This window comes from Thalassophryne amazonica, chromosome 2 (genome assembly GCF_902500255.1).
Source record: "Thalassophryne amazonica chromosome 2, fThaAma1.1, whole genome shotgun sequence".
NCBI classification, from domain to species: Eukaryota; Metazoa; Chordata; class Actinopteri; order Batrachoidiformes; family Batrachoididae; genus Thalassophryne; species Thalassophryne amazonica.
This window is the reverse complement of record NC_047104.1, coordinates 99,348,541-99,359,694: the sequence shown is the minus strand read 5'-3', so window position 1 is coordinate 99,359,694 and position 11,154 is coordinate 99,348,541. Positions and strand designations below refer to the sequence as shown.

Below are 11,154 nucleotides of genomic sequence, written 5' to 3'. Positions count from 1 at the left end.
TTACAGGTGAGGAGGGGGATATGTAACTTCAGCAGGTTAGTGATGAGAATGTCCGGTATGATGGTGTTAAACGCTGTGTGCAAAGGGCATGTAAACATCGCATTTTACCGACTTGCTCATGAAAATAAAATGACACTACAAAGCGTAAAAAGTGCCACTCCTTAGAGTGTGTGCAGAAACAATGTGGATGTTTGTCATCTTGACAAAGTGATTGCTCTTAAATTGGCACCCCAGTTTTTCACAGGAAGAAGACATTACTCAGACTTTGTCTAAACAGTCTGACTATTTATTTATTTATTTTTTGTGATTGCAGTCCTAATCCATCAAGGATGTAAAAACAGATGGTTTATCCACGCACTGTGGATGAAAAGATCTACTGAACAGTAATTTAAAGGTAGCATACTGTGGCATAGTGGTAGTTTTAATACGGGGATGTTTTTCTTTTAAAGGAGGAGGTTAAAGAGGTTAGAGGTAGGATAAAGCAAGAAGGTCCTCTGCAGTTCCGACCTTTTCTAACTGTGCTCTTTGAGCCGAATCAAAGGAGAGACTGGATTGATGTCACCTGTGGCAAACCCTTCACTTTTCACAGGATAAGCTATATTCAGATGTGTGGACTTTTGGTCAACAGAAGGGTAATGATATTTTTTTCAGCTTGCACCTCTCCTCCATTATGTCCCCATTTTTAGCTGAGAAATCTGCTCCTTCTGTCAAACACACACACATGTGAAAGAGGGAGTGGAGGTGAGGCATACAGAGGATTGAAGCCGCATGTTTGGAAAGGCGTTGGCACACCTTACTTTTGCATATTACATATCACACCTCTCAGATGATCCATTAGCAGGTTACACAGCAACAGCTCGGCAATGAGTCAAGGAGAAACCGACACAGCGGACGCACAAACACACAATGAGAGGGTGGGATGGTTCCCTGTGGATCCCACTCACGTGGCTCCATTTACAACCACGTTTACTGTCTTAGCACCAAGCCAGCTGAGAAAGAAGCAAATCATATGAGCGGTGGCCTAAGAGCAAGAAATGAGTAAAGAAAGGGAGACAGAAAAAGAGAAAAGGCACCCCCCCACACTTCCAGACACTGATTTATAATTTTAATATCTCTAATTTCCACAGCAGCACCCGTTTTCCAAATGTCATTTTCCAATTTATGTCAAACTGTGTGACCATTTTTCTTAATACAGCTTATGACAAGCTTGGTGGCAAGGCGGATATGCAATTCAGATGGAGTGTTTTACAGGCACAGCAGCAGACACACAAGGGTGTTTGTGTGTTTATCTTTATCAGCGTCTGCTCAGTATTTCGAGGGGGAGACAATGGGAGCATTATACACCCTGGAGAAAATTCCAGTTGCTGCACAATATATGCCTTCAGGGAGCAAAACCCTAATTTTGCCATAAATCTAATAATTACGGTAACCATAATAAGAATTATTATGGTGGAAATGATAACATATTAAAATATGCAGTAACATTAAGAGTTTGAAATGGAACATGAACCAGCTTCGTGGCCATTACATGAATATTGATGTTAATTAAAACAGAGCCTCCCTTTTTATGTTACACTCTGTCTTGTTGTAATGGTAAGAATTTGCAAGGCACACAGAATTCAATCCATTATGATTTGGTTTTACTTGATGAGAGCGGTGTGTGTGTGTGTGTGTGTGTGCGTGTGTGTGTATGCGTGTGTCTGCGCACGAGACAGTGACATCCTTTCCGAACTCTCGACACAAAGGGGCACTCAAAGGGTGCAACACTCAAGCCTTGCATGTTTGACATGGAGTCACGCAAGTTCATTCATTGTAATTCTGTGACACCATAATATGTGGTTGTGTGTGGCCTTGATACAGTTCTGTCCAAAACTGGACCACTTTTGAGTAATGCACAAGCTTTCCACCATTAAAATTCCAATGAAGTTGGGACATTGTGTGAAATGTCAATAAAAACAGAAGACAATGATTTGCAAATCCTCTTCAACCTATACGAGGTCTGTTAGAAAAGTATCTGACCTTTTTCTTTTTTGCAAAAACCTGATGGATTTGAATCACGTGTGCTTACATGAGCCAACCTTGAACCTTCGTGCGCATGCGTGAACTTTTTCATGCCTGTCAATTGCGTCATTTGCTGGTAAGCAGCCTTTGTGTGAGGACGTGTGTTGTGCTCTCAGCGGATTTTCATTGCAAGGAAAATGGTGGAACGACTGGAGCAGCGCCGCATCAAATTTTGCCAGAAACCGGGCGACAGCCAGGTGGAAACCATTCAGAAGATTCAGACAGCTTTTGGTGACAATCCTATGGGCATCACATAGATTAATGAGCGGTACAACCGGTTTAATGACGTCCGCACAACGGTGGAGAGTGCGCCACGCTCTGGTCGGCCATCAACATGCTGAAATGACCAGATCATTTCCAAAGTGAACACTGTGGTGATACGGGACCGTCGTGTGACTATCCGAGAAATTGCAGAAGAGATGGACATCAACACTTTTTCGGCACATTCCACTGTGACAGAAGATTTGGCCATGAAAAGAGTGGCGGTAAAATTCATGCCGAAGCTGATGGCGGAGCAAAAGAACCTTCGTGTTGAAGTCTCACAGGACATGCTGGACTCTGAAAAATGATGCCCAAAAAATAATCAAGTTTATCAGCTTGAACATTAAATATCTTGTCTTTGTGATGTATTCAGTTGAATATAGGTTGAAGAGGATGTGCAAATATTGTATTCTGTTTTTATTTACATTTTACACAATGTCCCAACTTCATTGGAATTGGGGTTGTAGTAAAATATTAATAATAGTGTGTATATGATAACAAAACCCTAAACAATTTATAAATACATAAAAACAGTAAATTAACATTTAAAATTGACATAATTAACAGGAAATAAAAGGTTTGAGTTCTTTCTCTAAAAACTGTTGAGGTCTAAGGTTCTAAAAACATTCTGGACTCATGTCAATCCATCTTATTATAGAAATTTGTATAATTTATTGTCACCCTTGGAAAATGTCAGCTACATGTATCCCCACGAGCAACGCGCTAGTATTGCATTGAATGGTATGTTCCAGCTTTCACTGAATTAAATATTCAGTCCATTTAAAGAATGTTAAAAACATTCATTATTTGTTTTATGTAACAGCTAAAATACGAGGTCTATTAGAAAAGTATCTGACCTTATTATTTTTTTCAAAAACCATATGGATTTGAATCATGTGTGATTGCGTCAGACAAGCTTGAACCCTCGTGTGCATGCGTGAGTTTTTCCACGCCTGTCGGTTGCGTCATTCGCCTGTGAGCAGGCTTTGAGTGAGGAGTGGTCCACCCCCTCGGCGGATTTTCATTGTCAGGAAATGGCGGAATGATTTGGACTTTTTTTCTATCAGAATTTTTTCAGAAACTGTTAGAGACTGGCAGCTGGAAACCATTCGAAAAATTTATCTGGCTTTCAGTGAAAATTTTACGGGCTTCACAGAGAATAAGAACTGTTACTACAGCTTTAAGGACAGCTTTAAGGACACTCGGCGCGCCGCGCTCCGTGCCGCCATCGAGAGCCACAAACCACCGGATCATTTCTAAACGGATGGCTCTGTGGAGCCGGGACTGTCGTGTGCACTTTCTCTGGTTATCACAAGAGCTGGACATCAACCATTTTCCAGCAGATTTCACTTTTAACAAGAGATTTTGCCATGGGAAGCCGAGCGGAGGCTTCGCGCTTCACGATGGATTCGCTGCTGGAGCGAGACAAAACCACCTCCATTTTGGTCTCACAGGACGGCTTTGAGATGGCGTTCAGACAGCTGTCGGTGGTTTTTCCATCGAGTGATTATCCGAGAAATTGTGGATGTGCCTGGACATGCCAGAACATGTCCCATGAGGCTTCATCACGGCGTTGCTTTGCGCCATGCGGCACCGCCGCGACGCGCGGAGTTCCTCCGCACGTCTGTCTCAATGTGCCGAAAAAGTGCTGATGTCCATGTCTTTTCACAATTCCTGTGCTAGTCAGATGACGTCCCGGATAAAACACAGCGTCCAGTTTGGAAATGAACGGCACATTCCACTGTTACAGGAGTTGTTGTCATGGAAAGAGGAGCGGAGGCTTCGCGCGTTGCGGCGGTGCTATATACGCAAAAGACCTATTTCTCTCAAATATTGTTCACAAATCTGTCTAAATCTGTGTTAATGAGTGCTTCTCTTTTGCCAAGATGATCCATCCCACCTGACAGGTATGGCTTAGGCTGGCCACAATAGAAGGCTGCTCTGAAATGTGTAGTTTTGCTTTATTGGGGCGGGGGGTGATGGTCTAGTGGTTAAGGTGTTGGGCTTGAGACCAGAAGATCCTGGGTTCAAATCCCCGCCTGACTGGAAAATCACTAAGGGCCCTTGGGCAAGGTCTTTAATCCCCTGTTGCTCCCGGTGTGTAGTGAGCGCCTTGTATGGCAGCACCCTGACATCGGGGTGAATGTGAGGCATTATTGTAAAGCGCTTTCAGCGTCTGATGCAGATGGAAAAGCGCTATATAAATGCAGTCCATTTACCATTTATTGGGGCGGGGGTTAGAAAACTAGTCAGTATCTGGTGTGACTACCATTTGCCTCATACAGTGCAACACATCGTCTTTGCATAGAGCTGATCAGCCAGATGCCATTGAATGTGAGCATTTTCTCACTCAATTCAGTTACAACGATGAACTGCAGTCAGGTCGAGACCCCGATGAGGACGACAAGCATGCAGATAAGGTTCCCTGAGACAGTTTCTGACAGTTTGTGCAGAAATTCTTTGGTTCTGCAAAGCAATTGTTACAGCAGCTGTCTGGGTGGCTGGTCTGACACGATCTTGGAGGTGAACATGCTAGATGTGGAGGTCCTGGGCTGGTGTGGTTACACGTGGTCTGCGGTTGTGAAGCCAACTGGATGTACTGCCAAATTCTCTGAAACACCTTTGGACATTGCGTATGGTAGAGAAATGAACATTCAATCCATAGGCAACAGCTCTGGTGGACATTCCTGCAGTCAGCATGCCAACTGCATGCTCCTTCAAAACGACATCTGTAGCATTGTGCTGTGTGATAAAACTGAACATTTTAGAGTGGCCTTTTATTGTGGCAGCCTGAGGCACCCCTATGCAATAATCATGCTGTCGTATCAGCATCTTGATATGCCACACCTTTGAGGTGGGATAAATTATCTCGGCAAAGGAGAAGTGCTCACTAACACAGATTTAGACAGATTTGTGAACAATATTTGAGAGAAATAGGTCTTTCGTCTGTATAGAAAATGTTTTAGATCTTTTTCAGCTCAAGAAAAATGGGAGCAAAAACAAAAGTGTTGCATTTATATTTTTGTTTAGTGGACCTATGGCTTACTGTAACATGGTTACTGGGGTAGAATATACAAAATCACCCATATGGCTAAATGTAGTCACTGAACTGCAGACATGCTCACTAACTCCAAGCTGGATGACCTTTAATGTGGCTGTAGGAATGATAACCTCACTTCTGATTGCTTACGGATAAGCTGCAAATTGTGAAAGCCCAAGGATCTGTTCTGGCAATAAACCTGCCCTTAAAACCTTAAATAATGATCAGGATCTAAGTAAAAGAGCAGTCACATACCAGTCGCATGCAGACTAGACTGTGATAAAGAGACAGAGAGCCGAGCTGTTTAAGCCATGGAGGAGCTAAGACCTGCTGAGGGTAAACCTGTGATCTCTAAGAGTCAATGCACGATCGACTCTCCGAGTGGCAGCCCGCCAGCACATGTTCCCTACAATGGGAAAAAAAGGGTAAAAATAACAGGAACAAGTTGTTGGAAATGAAATTTCAATTCATCCAGTCCCTTTATACACTGGTGCGGGAGCCTGTCGTTGAGAGGGATCAATAGTGTTTAGACAGCAGGGCAGATTTTCTAAGCACTGGATCAATAGGAAGGAGAAAGGAAAAAATACCCTGGCTTTTCTTTGGCTGTTGCAGTAAATACGAACAAATCAGTGGCCTTAGGGTAAATGGATTGACCATCTGTTTCCGAGTTCTGTGTAGTAAATAAAGATCCATTGTGAGATGTGTAACCAAGGCCCAACGGCGACAGTGCCACCGTTCATCAATCAATCAATCAATCAATTTTTTTTATATAGCGCCAAATCACAACAAACAGTTGCCCCAAGGCGCTTTATATTGTAAGGCAAGGCCATACAATAATTATGTAAAACCCCAACGGTCAAAACGACCCCCTGTGAGCAAGCACTTGGCTACAGTGGGAAAGAAAAACTCCCTTTTAACAGGAAGAAACCTCCAGCAGAACCAGGCTCAGGGAGGGGCAGTCTTCTGCTGGGACTGGTTGGGGCTGAGGGAGAGAACCAGGAAAAAGACATGCTGTGGAGGGGAGCAGAGATCGATCACTAATGATTAAATGCAGAGTGGTGCATACAGAGCAAAAAGAGAAAGAAACACTCAGTGCATCATGGGAACCCCCCAGCAGTCTACGTCTATAGCAGCATAACTAAGGGATGGTTCAGGGTCACCTGATCCAGCCCTAACTATAAGCTTTAGCAAAAAGGAAAGTTTTAAGCCTAATCTTAAAAGTAGAGAGGGTGTCTGTCTCCCTGATCTGAATTGGGAGCTGGTTCCACAGGAGAGGAGCCTGAAAGCTGAAGGCTCTGCCTCCCATTCTACTCTTACAAACCCTAGGAACTACAAGTAAGCCTGCAGTCTGAGAGCGAAGCGCTCTATTGGGGTGATATGGTACTACGAGGTCCCTAAGATAAGATGGGACCTGATTATTCAAAACCTTATAAGTAAGAAGAAGAATTTTAAATTCTATTCTAGAATTAACAGCAAGCCAATGAAGAGAGGCCAATATGGGTGAGATATGCTCTCTCCTTCTAGTCCCCGTCAGTACTCTAGCTGCAGCATTTTGAATTAACTGAAGGCTTTTTAGGGAACTTTTTGGACAACCTGATAATAATGAATTACAATAGTCCAGCCTAGAGGAAATAAATGGATGAATTAGTTTTTCAGCATCACTCTGAGACAAGACCTTTCTGATTTTAGAGATATTGCGTAAATGCAAAAAAGCAGTCCTACATATTTGTTTAATATGCGCTTTGAATGACATATCCTGATCAAAAATGACTCCAAGATTTCTCACAGTATTACTAGAGGTCAGGGTAATGCCATCCAGAGTAAGGATCTGGTTAGACACCATGTTTCTAAGATTTGTGGGGCCAAGTACAATAACTTCAGTTTTATCTGAGTTTAAAAGCAGGAAATTAGAGGTCATCCATGTCTTTATGTCTGTAAGACAATCCTGCAGTTTAGCTAATTGGTGTGTGTCCTCTGGCTTCATGGATAGATAAAGCTGGGTATCATCTGCGTAACAATGAAAATTTAAGCAATACCGTCTAATAATACTGCCTAAGGGAAGCATGTATAAAGTGAATAAAATTGGTCCTAGCACAGAACCTTGTGGAACTGCATAATTAACTTTAGTCTGTGAAGAAGATTCCCCATTTACATGAACAAATTGTAATCTATTAGACAAATATGATTCAAACCACCGCAGCGCAGTGCCTTTAATACCTATGGCATGCTCTAATCTCTGTAATACAATTTTATGGTCAACAGTATCAAAAGCAGCACTGAGGTCTAACAGAACAAGCACAGAGATGAGTCCACTGTCCGAGGCCATAAAAAGATCATTTGTAACCTTCACTAATGCTGTTTCTGTACTATAATGAATTCTAAAACCTGACTGAAACTCTTCAAATAGACCATTCCTCTGCAGATCATGTCAACTCTAGCTGCACAGGTGTGGCCCACACAAATCAAAAACCAGGCCGGTTGGACTGATGAGATACTGGTTCTAAAGAAGTCCAGCAAAAGATATACTCATTTCTTTTTCCCTGCAATTAGCAAGACAAGTATAGGACTAATGGAGGCAGTCAGTCAGTCAGTCCAGTGGGTCAGCAAAATTTCTCCAAGTATTTCAATCAAAACTAATGCATATTCAGCTCAGAAATTTTGAGTTGTGATAGACACAGGACCATTGAACCTCCTATTTTTGAACATAGCAACAACTTTTAACATAATAATTTGCACCTATGCTTTCATATCCATCCATCCATCCATCCATCCATCCATCCATCCATCCATCCATCCATCCATCCATCCATCCATCCATCCATCCATCCATCCATCCATCCATCCATCCATCCATCCATCTTTTACACCTGCTTGTTCCAGTTATGGGTCACTTTGGAGGCTGGAGCTTACCCCAGTGTTTTTTGGGCAAGAAGCAGTGTACATCCTGGACAGGTCAGTCTGTCACAGGGCCACATATAGACAAACAAATTGATACTCACACCTACGGTCAGTTTAAAGTTTCTAATTCATCTAACCTGCATGTCTTTGGAAGCAAGCCAGAGCACTAGGAGGGAACCCAGGTCAAAAGTGAACCTGGGATCTTCTCAATGTGAGGCAACAGTGCTAACCTCTTAGTGCTGCCACATACAGAGTTACAAAGTTACTTTAATGAAATTTTATGTTTTCTTCAAAATTTTCTCAAATGCTTTTTTCACAGAGCAGGGAATTTTCAGTGCAGCATTTTTAAATATCTCAGTTTTATCTCAGTGGAGTTTTATCTAAGTGTCTCTGAAGGATCCATGGGTTCTGTTGGAATGACTTTGTATCAAATGAGCGGTTACTGAGATCAACTAGGAGGAGGAGTATCACTTGCATTGTGAGGGAGCATCAGCTGTGACATTTTGGCCATGTGGCCCATGCATGACCCAGCACACAGGTGCCTGAGTGTAGAGGACCCCAGTAGCTGAAGAAGGCCAAGGGGACACCCATGTTTCACCTGGCTGTGGTAGATAGTTATTTTAGAGATGTGGGAATGGACCACCTGGGTGGTTGCCATCCAGGACCCAGGGTATTTCCATGGATGTGGCAAAGCACAGAACCAGTGAATGCTCAGACTTGACTTGGCTTGCTAGTGTCATTTTGGATGCTCACATTATTTTACTTTGTACACAGAAACAAAATTATTTCAGAAAAAACAAAAACTACCAGGTCAAAATTATTAGCTGACGTGATGCTAATAGTTAATTGTCTGTCCTCTTTGCTGGATAACAGCCTGCAGTCTCTTTTTTTTTTCTTTTTTTTTTTTTTGAGTTTTCAATAAGTGTCCGACATGTCTCCTAAGGAATCCTAGACCATTCTTCTTTGGTGAATCTCCCAAGCTCCTCTAGATTTGATGGTCGTCTGGCATGGACGTTGGTCTTCAATTCACCCCACAGATTTTCAATAGGATTCAAGTCAGGGCTTTGTGCAGGTCAGTCACTAATTTTCACTTTGGTTTTCTGGAGGTAGTTCTTTACCAGAAACGATGTATGTTTAGGATTATTGTTGTGTTGGAAGACAAAACGATGACCCAGACCCAGTTTTGCTGCTGACTGCTTGAGTTTGTCTTTCAAAATCTTCACATATCCTTCTTTCCTCATGATTCTTGCCACCTTGAGGAAATTCCCAGTTCCAGACAGACTGAAGCATCCACACAACATAATACTCCCACTGCTGTGTTTCATTGTGGGGACGTTGTTCTTTGGGTGAAACACCTATCCCTTCTTTCTCGAAACATAAGCAACATCTCTGTGGCCAAAGAGCTTTAGTTTAATCTCATCTGACCAAAGGACACACTTCCAGCATGCATAATCTTTCTCCAGGTTGTCCTTAGCAAAGTTCAGTCTGGCTTGAAGCTGTATCTTCTGCAGAATTGGAGTTTGTCTTGGTCTGCAACCTTGCAGTCCATTCCTGTCCAAGGCATTGCCTTCTTTGAAACAACAATTCCTGTCTTGGCTAAGGCATTCACTATGTGTCAGTTGTTCTGAAGTTTTAGACACAACTCTCACTAGTTTCACTCTCTCCACAGTCTCACTCTTTCCACAGTCTTTGAAATCTTTTGCTTCCTACTTCTGCAAGGTTTGTTTTGTACAGTGTCATAGGTAACACTCCCTCACAATGCAAGTGTTATTCCTCATCCTAGTCTCTCTCAGTAACTACTCATTTGCTAATAGTAATAATAATATAATCTTTATTGTCATTGTACTTATACATATATACAATGAAATTTGTCCATTTAACCCATCCTAATTTCAGTTAGACACAATCCAACCACGAGGAGCAGTGGGCTGCCACAGTCCGGCACCCAGAGACCAACTCCAGATGTAGAGACACTGACTTGGTCAGGGGCAGAGAAAGGAGCAGACCCTAAATAAGCATGTTTTTGATTGTGGGAGGAAACCAGAGTGCCCAGAGGAAACCCACATAGACATGTGGACAACATGCAAACTCACTGATACGTCATTCCAGCCAAGACGATTGGTTGTCAAGACAACCAATCGTCACTTTAGGTCACTGGTTAGCATCCAAGTCTCACAACCATACAACAAGACAGGCAGTACAAGCACCCTAAAGAGTTGTTCACCTGCAAAGATATCGGTATTACCAAACACTTCTGTCTGGTGACCTTGTAATTCCATACACTCTTCCCAGGCGCCTCTTGATCTCAAAGGCTGAGGAAACGGAGATATGTATGTCACTACCAAGATAAGTGAATGTCTCTACAAATTCAACTCTTTCACCACATTGAGATGCACTTCTGAAGGCTGAGTCCAGGAAGTCGTTAAAAGCCTCAATCTTAGTCTTGATCCAGTACAATCTGAAACCAAAACACTCTGATTCCTCATTCAGCTTCTCAAGTGCTGAAATCAAAGCATCCATTGACTCTGCAAAGATCATAGCATCATCCATGAAGTTAAGGTCAGTAAATCTTTCCTCACCAAGAAAAGTACCTGAGTCACTGGTTTCCTCAACCCTACACAGTAAATTTTGCTGAGTCAAATATACTCTGCTGGGATAACATTTGGTCCCAGTCTAAATAGAGTAAAATACACTCTATTATAGAGAGAAATTAGCTCGACCGTCTTGTCAAATCAAGTCTTTCTACTCCAGTAAGAGTTGATTTTACACTGTGATAGAGCATATTTAACTCTATTTGGACTGGGACCAAATGTTATCTCAGCAGAGTAAATTTTACTGTGTACCCAACAGTCCATGCAAGCATTGAACAGTGTAAAAGCGATAACACATCCCTG

The 11,154-nt window shown here is 42.4% G+C and overlaps 1 long non-coding RNA gene across 1 annotated transcript; it reads left to right on the top strand.

Moving 5' to 3' along the window:
• Positions 1 to 477: 477 nt before the first annotated feature.
• On the top strand, positions 478 to 10,859 carry LOC117527915. Its single transcript, XR_004565635.1, has 3 exons — positions 478 to 489; positions 9,436 to 9,440; positions 10,578 to 10,859. It is a non-coding gene; the product is annotated as an uncharacterized LOC117527915 (long non-coding RNA).
• The last annotated feature ends 295 nt before the right edge of the window (positions 10,860 to 11,154 follow it).